The 19,961-nt window shown below is 42.4% G+C and overlaps 1 protein-coding gene and 1 long non-coding RNA gene across 5 annotated transcripts in view; one reads left to right on the forward strand and one right to left on the reverse strand.

The window, feature by feature from the left end:
- Positions 1-19,961, reverse strand: part of LOC308460098 — a 146,384-nt gene that overhangs the window by 43,231 nt on the left and 83,192 nt on the right. The window lies entirely within an intron of this gene.
- ZDHHC3 (zDHHC palmitoyltransferase 3) overlaps positions 1,833-19,961 on the forward strand; it is a 46,029-nt gene continuing 27,900 nt past the window's right edge. Inside the window, exons 1-2 of one of the 4 annotated variants that reach the window (XM_080975996.1) lie at positions 1,833-2,027; positions 19,764-19,907. The gene's annotated coding sequence lies outside the window, so the exon portion shown is untranslated. Of the gene's footprint in view, positions 2,028-4,561; positions 4,789-19,763; positions 19,908-19,961 lie in introns of those variants that run through there. The other 3 variants (XM_080975995.1, XM_080975998.1, XM_080975997.1) reach the window with 3 other exon arrangements.

Below are 19,961 nucleotides of genomic sequence, written 5' to 3' on the forward strand. Positions count from 1 at the left end.
GCCGAGGGAATGGATTCAGGGCAAAGGCAAGAAACCTCAGCCTGCCCTCAGCAATACAGTGGTACCTTGGTTCTCAGACTTAATCCATTCCAGATGTCCATTCCAATACCAAAGCGTTCCAAAACCAAGGTGCGCTTTCCCATTGAAAGGAATGCAAAACAGCTTAATTCGTTCCAGACTTTTAAAAACAACCTCTAAAACAGCAATTTAACATGAATTTTACTATGTAATGAGACCATTGATCCATAAAATGAAATTAACAATCAATGTACTGTACTATAAAATAAACAAGATAGTACTGTATATGATAAAAAATAAAATAATTTTTTTTACCTGCACTGTTGATAGTCTTTGTTTGGATGGGGGGCTTTTATCCATTTCCGTAGTCACACAATCTATCAATCAACAGCTGAACTGGGTTCCACACAGTCACAAAAGCAAATTAACCAAAAAAGCCTCAAAAATGCAAAATAAATAGCAAAAACAAAATCGCCCAAAACAGTGGTACCTTGGTTCTTGAACTTAATCCATTCCGGAAATCTGTTTGACTTTCAAAATGTTCAAAAACCAAGGTGTGGCTTCCGATTGGTGCAGGCGCCCCAGAAACAATAGCTGACAGCTGCATCAGACGTTTGGCTTCTGAAAAGCGTTCAAAAACCAGAACATTTTGTATTGTCATTATTTTCTTGTGCTGATCCGCCCTGGGATTCTTGGGTGATCAGTTTAACAAATAATAATCAATGCCTCTTTTTCTCCCAGACCTTTTAGCTGATTAAGCATTCTGTGGCCTTTTTAAATGTATTTGTACGGTTTATTATTGGTTCATTATTATTATTGGTTTATTTTTGTTTTGTGTGGTTAATTATTAGATGATGATTGGTTTATTTTTGTTTTGTATTTGTACGGTGTATTATTGGTTCATTATTATTATTGGTTTATTTTTGTTTTGTGTGGTTAATTATTAGATGATGATTGGTTTATTTTTGTTTTGTGAGGTTTATTATTGGATGATGATTGGTTTATTATTATTATTGGATTATTACTTTTACTATTATTATTGGTTTAAATTTTTATTATGTATTTTGTGTTGACATTGTTATTTTTCTATGGTGAACCGCCCCGGGCTCTTCTGGCAAAGGGAGGTATACCAATTTAGAAATAACAATGAAGCAACAAAATGTTTCTTTGTAACCAGACCTTGGGTTAAATAATAATAATAATAATAATAATAATAATAATAATAATTACTTATACCCCGCCCACCTGACTGAGCTTCCCCAGCCACTCTGGGCGGCTTCCAACAGGATATTAAACCTCCTACGGCCTTTTCAATGTGTTTCTTTTGTGTGTGTGTGTGTGTGTGAAAGAGAGAGAGAGAGAGAGAGAGAGAGTGTTTCTCGCTCGCTTTTACTTTTATTCCGAATTTTGTGTCTTTTTCCTCCTGCGGTGAACCGCCCTGGGATCTTCGGGCGAAGGGCGGGAACTAAAGAAAGGGCGGCGCTCGGAGCAGCCCGGAACGTTGGACCCGCGCACAACGCCGGGCAGCGAAGGGACGGCGCCTCTCTGGCAAGAGGAGGAATCGGATGGGGGAGGGCGTGGCCTCTCTGAGAAGAGGAGGAAGCCGATGGGGAGAGGGCGGGGCTCTAGGGAAGAGGAGGAATCGGACGGGGGAGGGCGTGGCCTCTCTGGCAAGAGGAGGAAGCGGATGGGGAGGGCGTGGCCTCTCTTGGGAAGAGAAGGAATCGGATGGGGAGGGCGTGGCCTCTCTGGCAAGAGGAGGAAGCGGATGGGGAGAGGGCGTGGCCTCTGCGCTGCTCACTTCCTGGTTCCCTCTCCTCCCCCGCCCGCCCCCGGGAGCGTGAATGTAGCGCGTTGGTGGGAGAGGAAGGTGTAGAGGCGCGCGCTTGCCGGGGCGTCGCGAGCTGCCTTCCGCCGCTGGCGGGGCGGATGGAACGTCTGGCTGGGCGCTGGAAGCTTGACCCGGGAGGCGCGAGCGGCGGCGGCGTGTTGCTTCATCCCCAGCCCTGGTAGGTTGAAGGGAGGCGAGTCTGGAGCCCCCGGGGGCGAGGGAGGGGGATTCCCGGGGCAGGGTGGGGAAATTGGCAGGACCCGGGGGGGTTGGCAGCCGTCGGCTGCTCTGCAGCAAAGCAAATGCACGCAAGGTGTGGGTGCGCGTGTCGCGCGTGCACGTGTGAATGTGGCTCAGGAAGCCGCGGGCAGGTCCTGGGATGCCGCTCGCTGCAAGGTGAGTCGAGTGTCACACGAAGGGACCTCGCGGGCCATCTAGCCCAACCCCTTGCAAAGGCAGGGTTCTTTTGGCCGATGTGGAACTCGAACCCACGACCCTGAGAATGGAAATATGCTCCCCATATTGAGCTATGCTCCCCATACAAGGACTCTCTCGGCATATGTCCTTTGCAGGCAGTCTTGGGGCTACTGTGCCAAGTATATGCTGTACAAAACCACAAAATACATAATAAAAATAACAACAACAACCCAATAACAAGCCCCCCCCCAAAACCCCACATTTTAAAAGGGCATAGGATTTTAATGTGAACCTACCTAATAGGAACTGTGTGAATCAATATGCCCCCCCCCCCAAGCCCCATGTGTAGAATGGGAGAGTTAATCATCATCAGTGCTTTTTTTTCTGGGGGGCTCAGGGGGACGCATACCCCTAAACATTTTGTGAATCTTTGTACTTTTGTCCGTTGGCTGTATTTGTTTTTCCCGATTTGAACTATAAAATGGTGATTTTCTTGAGTCAAAATGAGAGTACCCCTAAACATTTTTTCGGAAAAAAAGCACTGATAATAATAATTTATTACTTATATCCTGCCCATCTGGCTGGGTTTCCCCTGAAGGGACCTGAGGGTCATCTAGCTCAACCCCCTGCAATGCAGGAGGCCCATACAGGGGATCGAACCCATGACCTTGGCGTTCTCAGCCCTGCGCTCTTAAACCACCTGAGCTAACCGGTTGGATTGTACTTGTTTTGGATGAAGTTTAAAGGGGAAAGGGGTTGGATGAAACACTTGAACTGCAGGCTGCTGGGCTGCGTTTGCTGGGCTACTCTGCTTGCAATAATAATAGCAGTAAGAATAATTTTATTATTTATACCCCACCCATCGGGCTGGGTTGCCCCAGCCACTCTGGGCAGCTTCCAACACATACAAAAACAGAATAAAACACAAGTTATATTCTTAGGAAAAATACAGAACTACTCTGTTTCCTTTGCTAATTTCTGTTAACAGAAGTTCACATTTACTTGCTTGGTGATTCTGGTGGAACTACGCTACCATACAAATCTACCATCTATCTGTGTTGTGTTAGTTGGTGAAGCGCTGGAATTTGGGAAGACTTTGGGTCAAACAGGGTTCGAAATTTTGCACCTAAAGATTCTCCATTTGCAGCACCTCCAAAAGTCTGGGTGCCGTTTTTTGCGCTTGGCTGAAACTCAAGGATTACTGAAATGTACGGTATGTGCTTTGAAGCTTCCAAGTTAAGGATAAACAATATATTAAGGAGTTTATCAGTAAAGAGTGTTTTGAAAACTCAAGTACGGTACCAATATTTTTATTGTAAACACCACATTAAACATGTATTAACAATTTCTGAAAAAATGTGATATTTACAATGTGTCACTTATGTGAATTGCGTAGTAGTTCATGCTTATTAATTAATAAATAAAAAGTGTTGCCAATTCTCCCTGCCCTTGGTGGCGACTAGACATTCAGCTTTGGCACCTACAACCCAGGTCCCAGAAACCATTTGGCTCCTAGCTTTTCTATCCCGGCTTCTAACACTCAGGTCAAGTATCTGCATATCTATGAAGTTCTCTTTTTTTAATATTTTATTTTCATTTTTAAAACGATATTCTTATGCATTCACATCATTTTCAATTTCTACACTTCTGGGATTACTTAGATCTCTCAGACTTCCACCCCCACCCCCGATTTCCAATTTCTCCCTAATTTTTTTGCATCTAATTACATTTTTCCAATCCATACTATCTCCTTTTTTACCTTCAGTCATATTACAAGTGCTATAACAATCCTCCTGATGTTTTTAAGTATACACAGTGGTCCTTAAGATATTCTGTAAACTTTTCTTGCTCTTGACTGAATTTCTTGTCCTCTTGGTGCCTGATCCTCACGGTCATCTTTGTCAATTCGGCCTAGTTCATCACCTTGGTTATGCACTCTTCTTTAGTTTGGGCTTTTTATGTATGAAGTTCTCTTGAGTGATGTTGGACTGGTGGTTATCTCTCAGCCTGTCTTGCAGGGTAACTGCGGGGATAAGGGAGGGACTCATATGTGCCACCCTGAGATCCTTGTTCAAAGGGCAGGAGGAAAACATAATAAACTATGTTATTAGCCCTTTAAATTCAGCATGCTCTCAAATGGAGAAGTGTAACGATCAACATTAAGTATTGCGGTGATGCTGGAACTGAAAAAAGCTAAGCCTGAACTAACTGGAAGAGGAATTGCATGTGTGCATACACACGTGATGAATTCTGTGGGACAAAAAGGACATTTATATGAGACAAGAGCTCCAATCTCGACACGCCCTTATTGCGTAGAGGAGTGTTGCAATTACTCAGTCTCTGGAAAGAAGAAGCCTTCTCTTCATGTACTAAGCCTATGAAGTTACTCTCTTATTTTTGAGGACCTGGGCAAATACTTATAATGGTCGAGTCTGATTTTCCTGCTCCAGTAAATTCCAGAAGATAAAAGTTAAACACGGCATATTTTCCTGATAATCGGACAGCAACATGTTGCTTAAAGGGTAATTTTGTTAAATATATTCTGGATGGTGAGATTTTTGTGTCCTCAAGGTTTGCCTAGTAAATGAATGTGTGGACCTGATAAAAGATTTCTCCTGTGTAGGCTTTTTCCTTCATTGTTAAATTGGTGGTGTTCGAGACGGATGGAAGGCTTCAATAACTCAAGCGATGTTTGCAGTGCTAAGCAGTGCTTTTCTTTTATAATGCTAGGGTCAGTATTCAGATCTTGATTTGTAAACGGTTAATTGACCAGTAACCTTAATTCTAAGAGGAATGTAGAAGTTTGTCACTGTAACCAATGGTTCTTTGTTACATGTACAGTACTCTGTAGTGCAGCCTTGAATTACCGTATTTTTTGCACCATAACACTCACTTTTTTCCTCCTAAAAAGTAAGGGGAAATGTCTGTGCGTGTTATGGAGGGAATGCCTACGGGTGGCATGCCTACTGATTTTCCTCCTCTAAAAACTATGTGCGTGTTATGGTCGGGTGCGTGTTATAGAGCGAAAAATGCGGTATTTTCTGTTAGCATTCTTCAATATCCCAACAAAAGGTGGGGATGCTACTCTTTGGCCTCAACACTTAAAACAAATAGAAAGTTTCAGAAACACTTTTTTTAGATTGTTTCATTTCTCAGATTAATTTGTGATTTTTAAAGCTACGTAAATTAGTTTATTGCAATGTTTTTCAAAAGGAGGCAGTTGCATAAATTTGCAGTAGGAGTACATTTTAAGTGGTGAAATAGGTACTTATTTTTCCATTACGTTTAGCAGTATATAGCTGTAACTTTTCTTACTTGTACAGAGCTGTTTTATTCTTTGTTACAGCCTGTTCATGCGAGCTAGACAGTGGGTAACCTTTAGTTACAGGACTTAAGATTTGCCTTTGTTTGGGATAGTAAATAACTTTATTCTGATCATCTGTTTGCTCTTTTACATGAGTGTTATTTCTTATCTGAGGTTGCAGTCCTGTGATAACACATTCTTAACCTGGGAGCAACTCTCATTGCACTTGAATTTGCATTTCAGGAGGCCATGGCTAGGATTGTGCTGTTAAAGAAACTACAGTATTCATTTTATACACACGTTCCGTTTTTGTCATTCTCCTCTAAGGTGTATTCCTGTTTTAAGTTAATTGGTTAATCGCATGAATGCAAAGAGAGAGTAGTGATCCAAAACAGGGATAGTAGAAGCATTGCCTCTGCATAATCTGGCTCCGTGTAACTTGATCACACGCAAATTAAAGTACAGTAAAAGCATGTCTGCCCTGAATTGTGATACCATAAGTGTATCACCTTTGCAAATTCTGCTGAACTAGTAGTTCCAAAAAACCTTCAGTCGACTGGTTCTGGCAGCTCCAACAGTAAACGGTTTCATATCTAGGATCACGGATAGATTTGAAGCATGTTTGGGAACAGAAGAGAAGCTATGCAGAATTTAACATATTTCGAGCCATAAATTTCCCTTGATTTGCCTATTAGAAGCAAATTTTAAGTCCCAAGACATGTTGTCTAAGGTCACATATCACTTTCCTGCAGTTCGCTTCACATCTGTTAGCCACAATAACAGTATTTGAAGGAAATTTATGTGCTGTAGTTAGTGGATGAGGCCACAACCGGAGAGGCCAAGCTCACTAGATCTCTTGGCCTGTCCTACTTCACAGGGATGTTGTGAGGCTGCCTCGAATTCTCAGCGGGAAAAGTAGGATCTAGGATGCAAATGGAACTAACAAATGTATGGAATTTAAAACAATGGAAAATAAGATTGAGAGCTCATTTTGTTCCAGGCTTTGCGTGCTGGCGAAGTTCTAAATGACCCCTATAGTATTGCACAGATACACCAGTTTTCGTGTTGTGGCGCAGAGTTGGCTAGGGGAAAGACCGCCGTCTTGACAAACCCTCAGGCTCCTTTGGTACTTGTTCTTTGGCTTTACAATGGCTTCACAGAGCAGTTTCACAGGAAAGTTACTGTGCGAAGCCACAGTGTATGAATTAATAGATTTTAGTATCTTAAGGCTAGAGTAAGCGTTAAATGAGATGAGTACGACGAGTAAATTGCTTTTCATTTGGCTGTACAATGTGTTTGCATAGAAGTAGCTAGGCGGTATTTTGTATCCCCATTATCTTTAATTTCACTCCGTTAAAGCAATTTCTGCTTGCAGGAATGTGTTTACAGTGGTACCTTGGGTTAAGTACTTAATACGTTCTGGAGGTCCGTTCTTAACCTGAAACTGTTCTTAATCTGAAGCACCGCTTTAGCTAATGGGGCCTCCTGCTGCCACTGCGCCGCCGCAGCACAATTTCTGTTCTCATCCTGAAGCAAAGTTCTTAACCCGAGGTACTATTTCTGGGTTAGCGGAGTCTGTAACCTGAAGCATATGTAACCTGAAGCATGTATGTAAACCACTGTACTGCCTTTTCAGCCCAGTTATGGCAATCGGATGAAATAGGACGTTTCTTATGATCCCTCCGGTAGTCATAAACCAGTAGGTTTCTGAAGTAATACAGTGATTTCTTCTGAAGCTACAGGTGAATATAGTAGCTTTTCTGAAAGATAATGACCAGTCCTGTATGTGGCATAACCTAATATGCAAAGAAACACACAGGGTGATACTTCTCATAAAAAGTAGCAGTGATGGAAATTTGCCAGGCGTGTTTTGCGACTGGCGCTGGTCCAGTTTTGACCACGTGGAGATCTCTGGATGCCAGGTTGCCGAATCACATCTCCCTCTGGCCGGCCCCTCCATCTTTCTTCAGCAGGTCAGCAGAAGAGCTTACTTACTGCATTTATATAATAATAACAACAACAACAATAATAACAATAATAATAATAATAATAATAATTTATTATTTATACCCCACCCATCTGGCTGGGCTTCCCCAGCCACTCTGGGTGGCTTCCCAAAAAAATTAAAATACTGCAATATATCAAACACTAAAAGCTTCCCTAAAGACGGCTACTTTCAGATGTCTTCTAAAAGTCTGGTAGTTGTTGTTCTCTTTGACATCTGGTGGGAGGGCGTTCCACAGGGCAGGTGCCACTACCGAGAAGGCCCTCTGCCTGGATCCCTGTAACTTGGCTTCTCGCAGCGAGGGAACCGCCAAAAGGCCCTCGGCGCTGGACCTCAGTGTCCGGGCTGAACGATGGAGGTGGAGACGCTCCTTCAGGTATACTGGGCCGAGGCCATTTAGGGCTTTAAAGGTCAGCACCAACACTTTGAATTGTGCTCGTAAACGTACTGGGAGCCAATGTAGGTCTTTCAAGACCGGTGTTATATGGTTATATATCCCGCCTTTTTATCCAAGGAGTACATGGTTCACCCCACTCCTCAGTTAATACCTAGAAAAACCCTGCGAGGTAGGTTAAAAGACTGCGACTGGAGACACGTCACCCTCAGTTTCACGGCTGATCAGGGATTTGAACCCTGATCTCCCAGGTCCTACTTCGACACTCTAACCCAGGGGTCAGCAACCTTTTTCAGCCGTGGGCCGATCCACCATCCCTCAGACCATGTGGCAGGGCCGGATTATATTTTGAAAAATAATAATGAACGAATTCCTATACCTCCCATTCCAACGAAAAAAATTAACTCCCTCACTATTGCTGCCGCAAACAGTTACCGATGCAGCATAAAGGGATAATTGAAGAGAGGCAAGGTTAATTTTTAAAATTATTTTTTATTTATTCAATTTATACAATTTCGCTAACTTACTGGGAGTTAAATACCAATGGTACGTCATCTTCATAAAATTTTATTTCAGTGTATAACAGCGCTTTGTGACACTTTCATTCTGGCAGGTGCTTGAGCTGAAAGCCCTGAGGAAAACTGCCCCATAAGCAGCTCAAGCACCTGCCAGAATGAAAGTGTCACAAAGCACTGTTATACACTGAAATAAAATTATATAAAGATGATGTACCATTGGTATTTAACTCCAAGTAAGTTCTCTTGGGTCTCTAGTACAGGGGTCAGCAACCTTTTTCAGCCGTGGGCCGGTCCACCATCCCTCAGACAGTGTGGGGGGCCAGACTATATTTTGGGGGGGGGGGGAAATGAACGAATTCCTACGCCCCACAAATAACCCAGAGATGCATTTTAAAGAAAAGCACACTGGCTTCCTGGAGCACTTTTGCTATGGGGCAGCTGTATAAACTAAGTAGGTGAAGAAACACGGGGAAAGCAAAATGTTACTTAGAGAAGGATCTGAAATATTTTCCTTGAAGCTTGAGTTTGGTTTATTCTGCGTTGTTTAAATGTGTTGTAAACCACTTTTGAGTTTTTTTCTTTAAAATATAAAGCAATATAGAAATGAAAACTATTATAATGTTGTTGTTGTTAAGGCAGTGCCTAGACATTCCGTTGTGGCAGCTGGAATCTAGGTTTAAGGTACCATTTGGTGGACCAGCTTACGGTATATATCTAACACTGATCAGTAAGCAGATTCAGTAAAAGCTACAAAGCAGTATATGATTTTTAGGGGGGGTGGGATTAGCAAAGAACTAGGGAAGGAGTGGGGAGTGCAGTTGAACAAAGATAAACAGGCAGTTGATGATCAAGGAAGATTCAGCAGTACAATGCATTATGTACCAATGGAAAGTTGAACGGAATCTGTTCCGGAAGTCCGTTCGACTTCCAAAATGTTCAGAAACTAAAGCGCGGCTTCTGATTGGCTGCAGGAAGCTCCTGCAACCAATCGGGGCACCCTGTCAGACGTTTGGGTTCCAAAGAACGTTTGCAAACCGGAACGGTTTGCGGTGTTCGGGAGCCAAAACGTTCGACTTGCAAGGCGTACAGGATCCAAGGTACGACTGTATGTGGACATGGTCTCAGAACACTTGATCAATATTTTGGACATCGCCTTAAATCACACAGATGTGTCAAACCCTGGTTAGCAGATTCTGCAGAAGAGTTGAGAATTCAAGGAGCCAGGATAGAGAGCACCTTTGTGATTCTTGCTGCACCCTCAGATGGCCGGTGAATAGAGGAGATTTAATTACAGGAGATAACTTATCTCTGGTCTTCTCTGCAACTCTGGACAATGAAGGCTTTATTACCTTGCTTTGCTATGACTGGTTAAGAGATATACCAGTGGCTAGATGTTATACCCTGTGGCATCTGTTTCCAATTGCAATAGTTTGGAAAACAGGGTTTTCTGTTTCTGATAAATCCAGGAGCACAGGGAGAAGATATCCTCCTGTGTTTTTAAACTGCTCATTTTGATCAAGTTTTTGTCTCGCCAGAGTGGTGCATGCTCTGGTTATCTCCTGCTTGGACTACTGCAATGTGCTCTACGTGGGGCTACCTTTGAAACTGCAACTAATCCAGAATGTGGCAGCCAGACTGGTGACTGGGAGTGGCCACCGAGACCATATAACACCAGTCCTGAAAGACCTATATTGGTTCCCAGTATGTTTCCGAGCACAGTTCAAAGTGTTGGTGCTGACCTTTCAAGCCCTAAACAACTTTGGCCTTTTATAGCTGAAGGAGCATCACCCCCATCGTTCAGCGGTCTGAGGTCCAGCGTCAAGGGCCTTCTGGTGGTTCCCTCTCTGCGAGATGTGAGGTTACACGGAACCAGGCAGAGGGCCTTCTCGGTGGTGGTGCCTGCCCTGTGGAACGCCCTCCCATCAGATGTCAAAGACAACAACAACTACCTGACTTTTAGAAGACATCTGAAGGCAGCCCTGTTTAGGGAAGTTTTAAATGTTTGATGTTTTATTGTGTTTTTAATATTTGATTGGGAGCCGCCCAGAGTGGCTGGGGAAACCCAGCCAGATAGGCGGGGTATGTATGTACGTATGTGTGTATGTATAAATATTCTTCCTCTTCATGACAGTTGAGTTTACATATACAGTCATGCCTCGGGTTACAGCCACTTCAGGTTGCGTTTTTTTGGGTTACGCACCCGCCGAAACCCGGAAGTACCAGAACGGGTTACTTCCGGGTTTCGGCTGTTGCGCATGCACAGAAGCACTAAATTGTGCTTTGCGCATGCGCAGAAGCGCCGAATCGCAACCCGTGCGTGCACAGATGCGCCGCTGCGGGTTGCAAACGTGCATCCCACATGGATCACGTTCACAACCTGAGCGTCCACTGTACAGTGGTACCTCGGGTTACAGACGCTTCAAGTTACAGACTCTGCTAATTCAGAAATATTACCTTGGGTTAAGAACTTTGCTTCAGGATGAGAACAGAAAACGTGCAGCGGCAGCGGGAGGCCCCATTAGCTAAAGTGGAACCTCAGGTTAAGAACAGTTTCAGGTTAAGAACGGACCTCCGGAACGAATTAAGTTCTTAACCCGATGTTCTTAACCTGAAGCACCACTTTAGCTAATGGGGCCTCCTGCTGCTGCTGCGCCGCCAGAGCACAATTTCTGTTCTCATCCTGAAGCAAAGTTCTTAACCTGAAGCACTATTTCTGGGTTAGTGGAGTCTATTACCTGAAGCGTATGTAACCTGAAGCATATGTAGCCCGAGGTACCACTGTATACTGATTCTCCAACGGCACACCTGGAATACATAGCAGTCTTGCCCGCATGGCAGTTTTCCTGCCACTCTGTGCGAAAAATGCATAATTCCAAAGCCTTTCATTTACTACTTAACCCCAACTACAGGGCGTAGGTTATTAACCTAGGAGATAACAGTTTGCATTGGTGATCCCAAGGGCTAATATTTAATTCTAACCTCCTACTCAAGAAGTACAGCTTTCCAGACTTCTTGTTAAAAAATGGGTACGTTCTGCAACTTGTTCCTGCTAGGGATTATTTTGTTACTGCTTTGTGTGCTTCTAGCACATGACTGAATCATTTTCAGGCATTTCAGAGGCACCACGAGTCTTGTTTTCGGATGCTTTTTGCGTTGTTGTGTGTAACTGCGTCTTTTGAAGTAATAAAACTCAAACCCTGTCCTATAAAAATGCGGCACTCATGCATCTAGCTGCGCAACTGTCTGAATCTGCCTGAAATACCAGAACCGTTGTGGTACAGAAGACCTTAGCGTTAAGCTGTATGTTATACATTGCAGAAACTAATGTATTTGGGTGGCAGGTGTTTTTTGTTTTTGTTTTTGTTTTAAAGAAAATTGGTCCTCATCCTTATGCTGTTAATCTCTCCACTTCCTTCAAAGTTTTATTTGTGGAAATGAGGAGAAGTAGTGTGTGTGCAGTGGAAATCAGTTTTTTACAGCTTGTCACATCATAGCCATATTTCCTGCTCTCAGTCTGTTGATTAGACAATTAAACTTGGAGGCTAAATAGAATAAAACTTGACTCTGAAGTCCAAAGATTTAAAAATCTTTTTTTTTTCTTAAAGGTTGTTACTTTTAAATATACTGCTTCTGTTTGCATGCTTCCTTCAGAAATACTGTATACGTGTTTTATTTTTTATTTTTTACCCCAAGCTTGTTGCAACATAACAACAATCACAAAGTTATATTCTGCCTCTATAGAGTATTGGCTTGAGAGTAGATTTATATGCACAAATGTTGGCTCTAGGTCTGTCTGATTTATGAAGATAATCAGATCTGTTCAGATAGCACAGCAGTATTCATGTGGGCAAATAGAAAAAAATAAACTAGCATCTTGCTTGTGTGAGTTTTCTCAGGCAACAAGCGTTGCATCAAATGCATGATTATAGAAGAACTTTTACAGACATAAATTATGGCTATTGATTTTGTTTATTATAGGTGGTGTGTTAGACTCTCATTACTTTTTAAATACTTTTGATTTGCCTTTTGTAAATATACTGGAGTGGTTTAATGTTACTTCCAAGACTACGCACATGTTGATTGTATAGATTATTTGAATGTCTGAGACCAGTTTTCTGAATTCTATAGTAGTCTGACTTAATCTACTCCCTTCGCTTAAAAAATAATTAAAGTCAAGGGGACAAAATAGAATGCTCTAGGGTTGCCAAAACTTGGTTTTTTGATTATAGTTTTCATCATCCTTGACCACTGTTCCTGGATGATGGGAGTTGTAGTCCAACAACAACTGGAGACCCAAGTTTGGGAAAAACTGCTAGCTTCTGCATACTTAACTGGAAGTAATTCCAATTGAAAAAAGGGAGTGAATATGTATACGATCTGCTGTATGCCCTGGAGCCAGTCCAGGATTTAATCCCGAGTGATGCTAGAATCTAGTGCAAGATGCAACCAATGTCACTCTGTTTGAAAACAAGGGCCACACTGTCAAATTCAACTGCAATGAAAGTGGAAGCTTGCCTAGAAAGTCCGACAGGGTAACACTGAATTTCTAAAGGAGTCATTTGTAAAAAAATATATCAGAGGATTAGTTTAAAGCAAGTTGAAGTCAGGATGGTTGAATATCCTCGGGGCATTTGGAAGAAACCAGTATTATTATTATTTTTTAAAAAATATTTTTTATTGAATGATTTTATGTTACAAAAAACATTACAACCATACTACCACAACATATAATTGAGAAAGAAAAATGACATACACCAATATTTTGTTTGTTATTTGTTATTTACCATCATATTTCCTCCCAAACATTCCATAGAAAACACACACCCGCACAAACACATAGTAATAATAATAATGAAAATAAATATTTCCCCCTTTTATCTTACAAAATCTTTACTTCTATTTTGACTTCCTGCCAAGTCCCTTTGCATATATTTTATCTTACAATTGAATGTACACAAAACAAGTATTAACAAGGCTTAAAATTAAAATGAGCGATTGCATGAATATGGCATAGAGCAGAGTGTGGACTGAGCGAAATCGCATTTTATTGCGTGATTTAAATCACCAACCGAAGGTTTGTCTTTGGCTGCAGCTTGCAGTTGGGTTGGAGAACTCTGAGCCTGAGTTTTGAAGCCATGCTAAACCAAACCTTGGCTTAGCTGGGTGCTGAACAGGGACAAAAAGGATGGAGGAAGCGTAGGGTGGCTACACGCTCCTCCTCTGGAGACAACATATTCCAGTAAGCTTGCCTTCTCATTTTTTGCCAACAAGACCAGCGACTATTAGCCATGAATAGAACATGTTTCTGAATACAGTGGTTCCTTGGTACTCAAACGCCTTGGTAAGTGTTCCGGTTTTTGAACGTTTTTTGGAAGCTGAACATTTGATGCTGCTGTTGGCTATTGTTTCTGGGGCACCTGCACCAATCATAAGCTGCGCCTTGGTTTTTGAACATTTCGGAAGTCAAACGGACTTCCGGAACGGATTAAGTTTGGCACTTTTGTTTTTGCTATTTATTTTGCATTTTTGTTTTTTGGGTTTTTTTGGTTAATTTGTTTTTGTGCCTGTATGGAACCTAGTTCAGCTACTGATTGATTGATTGTGTGACTGTGAAAATGGATAAAAGCCCCCCATCCAAACAATGACTCATCAGTGCAGGTAAGGAAAAAAATGAATTTTAATTTTTATCATCTACAATACTGTCTTATTTATTTTATAATACAGTTAATTGGTTATTGCTTTCATTTTCTGGATCAGTGGTCTCGTTAGATAGTAAAATTCATGTTAAATTGCTGTTTTAGAGGTTGTTTTTAAAAGTCTGGAACGTGTTAATCCATTTTGCATTACAGTGGTACCTCGGGTTAAGTACTTAATTCGTTCCGGAGGTCCGTTCTTAACATGAAACTGTTCTTAACCTGAAGCACCACTTTAGCTAATGCGGCCTCCCGCTGCTGCTGCGCCTCCAGAGCACAATTTCTGTTCTCATCCTGAAGCATAATTCTTAACCCAAGGTACTATTTCTGGATTAGCAGAGTCTGTAACCTGAAGCGTATGTAACCCGAGGTACCACTGTACTTTCTATGGTAAAGTGCGCCTTGGTTTTGGAACGGACTTCAGGAACGAATTAAGTTTGAGAACCAAGGTACCACTGTACTAGTTGTTGGAGCTTGAATAAAAAGGAAAGTTGTCTATCCTCTGACTGGCCACTGTGAGAAACTTGATTCTAGACTAGATGTCTAGTAGGATTGCTGTTATGCCTAAAAAAAAGCACATACATTTGAGCTATTGGCACCGTTCACAAACTCTTGGTAGATCACAGTTTGGGGCGTTTCTTAAATGTAAATGAAGGCACTTGCCTCAACTTGAGGTATATTTATGGGGAAGTTTGCTCTGCTGGGCTCTCTCTCTTAAGTGGTTGGAATAATTAGTTGTACCAACAAGTAATGAGCTGCTGCTACACTTGCGTCTCATTTTATGGTGGTTTCCCATTCCGTTTTGCACAATTCGGAGGTTAAGGGAGTATCCTGGCAGCCTCATGGTTCACCTGCCAGCCATAGGCACCTGGAAATCCCACGAAGACAAGCAGGTTGGCAAAAGAGAGATGAAATCTGTATCAGCCATGTTAGACGTAAAGCCCTTTCCTCTGCAGCCGGCCCAGAAATGGAGCAGATTTGCAGAATATTGCTCTGTTGCTTTGCCACTAATCCACTTGGTAGAAGACTTTTTCATGTTGACTGTAGAGGAGGAAGACAGGTTCCATTTCTCCATATTCAGCATAGAAACACAGGCTGCTAATCCCTTGGTAGGCTAGAGAAATTGTTTGCAGGCTAGTTACCGTATTTTTTGCACCATAACACTCACTTTTTTCCTCCTAGAAAGTAAGGGGAAATGTCTGTGCGTGTTATGGAGGGAATGCCTACAGGTGGCATGCCTACGGATTTTCCTCCTCTAAAAACTACGTGCGTGTTATGGTCGGGTGCGTGTTATAGAGCGAAAAATACGGTAACTTCTTTTGGCTTATTCGCAAGGTTTGATTTTGGCTTATTCACACGGTTATGCTCCGGGGATGCCCTCAGGACCTAGAGTCCTAGAGGATAAAGCTTTTTACCAAAACACTTGCCCAGGAGAGTGGGATTCAATGTGCAATATAGGCGCAACAAAGCCAAGGCCAAGCACAGAGAATTACTTTAGTTCCCAGATATTATCGGAAGGAGGGCCCAAGGCATTATGGAGAACAGCAACATCTGACCAAAGATAGACATAATATTTTACAAGGACAGAGAGAAACACCAAGGACAGAATAATTGCCACACACAAGAACAACAAAGAGAGAGTTTGAATACTTCACCTTTAGGACTATAAATCATTTAAGGTGTTAATGTGAATGGAAGTCGTTAAAATTGCAGCTGCGGTATAAGGGTTTGTGATTCTGACTGGAAGTGTAATGGAAATTTATAAGATTTTGGAACGCAGAAATAGAGTAAATCGCCAAACCATCAATTCTCCCACCTAAATTGTACAATTTGGCTTTTGAGTGATTGGCATTATTAATGGTAGTATAATTTGGCATTGTTGTAATGAGGCTTTTATTGCACTATTGCAATTGAAAACGAATAAAAAATATTTTTTTAAAAAACAGAAAACAAAACCTGATCTGGAAACAATCTAATATTTCACCAAGGAGTGAAAGAGTTATGTTGTTTCTAGCAACCGGAAAGTTCAAGAGGGAGGCTTTATTTTTTAAAATTGGTTTTTTATTAAAGAAGTTCATAGAGTTCTTTCTACAGATCATTCATGTTCGATGTGAGTCACCAGTGTTACAGGCAGTATAAAGTTGGGGGAGAAGAGAGGTGGAGAAGTAAACTTTCATTCTTCTACATAGTGTATGCGCAAGGTTTTGTGTCAGTGTCACATGGGTAGGTTCTATTCATTTGTTGGTTTTTGTTGAAGAGGGAGGCGTTATACCAGGGGTCAGGAACCTAAGGCCCATGGGCCAGAAGCGGTCCGTGGAGGTCGTTTGACTGGCCCACGAGCCGCCCCTGAACCGAGTTTCCTGCTCGTGCACAGTGCGAAACCGGCGTAGCGCAGCATGGGGATTTGCTTCTGCAGTGCCGAAAATCGCATCTGTGCATGCACAGACCCTGAAAATCACGCCTGCGCAAACACAGACGCCGAAAAACATGCATGCGCAGTCCGGCCCACAGTGGGATCTCCACGGGACTGATCCGGCCCAGGCAAGATAAACCCTGCTTTATACAGTCATACCTTGGAAGTCGAACGGAATCCGTTCCGGAAGTCGGTTTGACTTCCAAAACGTTCAGAAAGCAAAGTGCAGCTTCTGATTGGCTGCAGGAAGCTTCTGCAGCCAATCAGAAGCCGCGGAAGCTGCGTTGGGTGTTTGGCTTCCGAAAGAAGGTTCGCAAACCGGAGCACTCATTTCTGGGTTTGCGGCATTTGGGAGCCAAAATGTACGAGTTCCAAGACATTTGGGATCCAAGGTACGACTGTATATTCTTACTGCCTAAGTCACAACTCCTGGCAGTGAAGGCATACTAGGGATTGCTTACTCACAAGCAGGCATCTTACGCATTGACCCAGATGACCCATCAAGCGGATCCTCGGCACGCAAGACGTATTTTTGACATGTTTGATGTCTGGGTTGTCCTCTGAGGACTCCGCATCTGATCCCAGGTCAAGGCTACATATGGTATCCAGTATGAATTCAAGTACAGTGGTACCTTGGTTCTCAAATGCCTTGGTACTCAAACAACCTGGAACCCAAACACTGCAAACCGGTTTGCAAACTTTTTTCAGAAGCTGAACATGCTCCGTTTTGAGTGTCATACTGAGGTCTGTCTGTTTTTGTTATTTATTTTGTGTTTTTGTTTTTGCGGCTCTTTTCGTTTTGTTTTTGTGAATGTGTGGAACCCAGTTCAGCTACTGATGGATGGATTGTGTGACTGCAGTACATTGTTTATTGCTTTCATTTTATGGATCCATGGTCTCATTAGATAGCAAAATTCACGTTAAATTCATGCTTTAGGGGTTGTTTTTAAAAGACTGGAACGGATTAATCCGTTTTGCATTACTTTCTATGGGAAAGTGCACCTTGGTTTTGGAACGCTTTGCTTTTGGAACAGACTTCTGCAAGGGATTAAGTTTGAGAACCAAGGTACCACTGTACCATATAAGTGAGCACAGTTTATACCAAGCACCCTGTTCTGGGCTGCTACGCATTTTACAGAAAAAACTAGTCCCTGTATTCATGCCATAGATTTTCTGCAATTTGTTTTGAGTTTTTTTGAAGGATCTGAACAATCTTGTACGTGGGAGTCGTGTTCGCTCGAGGCCTCTTGAGTAAATTTATTTTCAGACAAAATGTTCTTTAAATTTTACAGAAAAGACACGATCATTTCGTAGTGGAGGTATAGGAATCCCATCTTTTTCTGTGCCATATGAGGCAGTTCTTAATTCCAAGCAGATTATTATTTTATATTGTACATAGAAAATTTAAATACTGAACGTATAAAAAGCCATTTCAAAATAAAATAAAAGGCCAACTAGCACAGAGGGGGAAACAGTGTACATGAAAATGGGGAGCTTGTGTCTCTTAACACAGCATTGATCTCGGAGTCAGTAAAAGCAAATTACAACTAGCCGTTCTTAAAAAGCAGATGGAAGGGATTATTATGATTATTATTTGCATGGGCCACGCTGTGTGTTTTTGCAGCAGAAAAAAACAACAGATTTTCCTATAGACAAGCTGATGTTTACCCACAGAGTCTGTTCTAAAATGAAGCAAAGAAACAGGACACTGTTAATTAAGCTATAAATATCTAGACTGCTTGGGGAGGACTCAAGCTACAAAGCAGTGATTGGGAAAGTAGGTGAGCATCTTTGGGAATATGAAAAATCAAAGAGGAGGAGACTTCTGCATCTTCAGGGCTTGAGCTGGCAATGGGATTGGCCCTGATACATTGGGAGTTGTTGTTGTTTAGTCGTTTAGTCGTGTCCGACTCTTCATGACCCCATGGACCAGAGCACGCCAGGCACTCCTGTCTTCCACTGCCTCCCGCAGTTTGGTCAAACTCATGTTACTAGCTTCGAGAACACTGTCCAACCATTGCGCCCTCTGTCGTCCCCTTCTCCTTGTGCCCTCCATCTTTCCCAGCACCAGGGTCTTTTCCAGGGAGTCTTCTCTTCTCATGAGGTGGCCAAAGTATTGGAGTCTCAGCTTCAGGATCTGTCCTTCCAGTGAGCACTCAGGGCTGATTTCCTTCAGAATGGATAGGGTTGATCTTTTTGCAGTCCATGGGACTCTCAAGAGTCTCCTCCAGCACCGTAATTCAAAAGCATCCATTCTTCGGCGATCAGCCTTCTTTATGGTCCAGCTCTCACTTCCATACATCACTACTGGGAAAACCATGGCTTTAATGATACCTTGGAGAACTGCCACTAACTAAGAGTAGGCAATATTGTGTTGGGTGGTGGAGCAGTAGTTTAATATAAGTTTATTCTTTGCGTTCATTCTTGAAGATGGAACTAAGTAGGGGTCAAGTTACCTGTTACATTACCTGCAAGGTTAGTAGCCACATCAGGAGGTTTGAATTTTTTAAAACCTAGTTGAGTCTATTTCCCAATTTTCATTGGCCCTGCAGCACACCAGGCCACTTTCCAGCCACGATCCCAACTAAAATCGCCTCCTCCTTTCCCACTGCAGGTAATCTTTTAAAAAAATCTCTTAACTGTATAGCCAGTTGAAGACTTATTCTGTGGCACTGCATATCAGACAAAGGGTTCTGTGATTATCTTATACCTGGCTTTCTGGAAAAAGGAAGTGACTACAATAGAAAGGAAGGCAGTACCCAAAATAGCAAAAACCCTAAATAAATAAAACAAAAGAGAGAGAGATATTACCCTCTGTTGGATATTAAAGGAGAGTTTATTGATATATTTGCTATGTTAACTAATACCCTTTGCAAGCACCTGTTGCTATTTGTGAACTTGTTACTCTTGGCTGAATCACCAAATTCGGCGATGCAGAGATTCTGGATTCTTGAATGCAAGCAGTTGGTCTCAGAAAAGTTTAAGCATGCATGCTAGTGGCAAAACTGACTTATTTAAAAGCAAATTGGCTTTAGTTCCAAGCCGGCCGACTATTTGGGCATCCGTGTGCGCGCACCTATGTTATGTCAACAAAGGCGCTGTTGAAGGCTAACAGTTGCAGGAAAGGAAATACCTTGGAGAACATTTAGATCATTTTTATATCTTCTCAGGAACGGCCAGCTTCTCCCCAGCCAAGATGCGGAGGATCAAAGGCTCCGTGGTGATATTATCCTTATCAGGCCTAGAAGTTTGATGCCCCCTCCTCCCCATCCCACAGCCAAAGGCCCTCGTTGGCCCTGTATCCTGGTTGCTAGGTAACCCTTTGCATTCAGTTTTGTACTATATTTTGGAGGCTGGATGTTTGTGGT

Source organism: Podarcis pityusensis (genome assembly GCF_964106645.2).
Source record: "Podarcis pityusensis genome assembly, chromosome: 12".
Lineage (NCBI taxonomy): Eukaryota > Metazoa > Chordata > Lepidosauria > Squamata > Lacertidae > Podarcis > Podarcis pityusensis.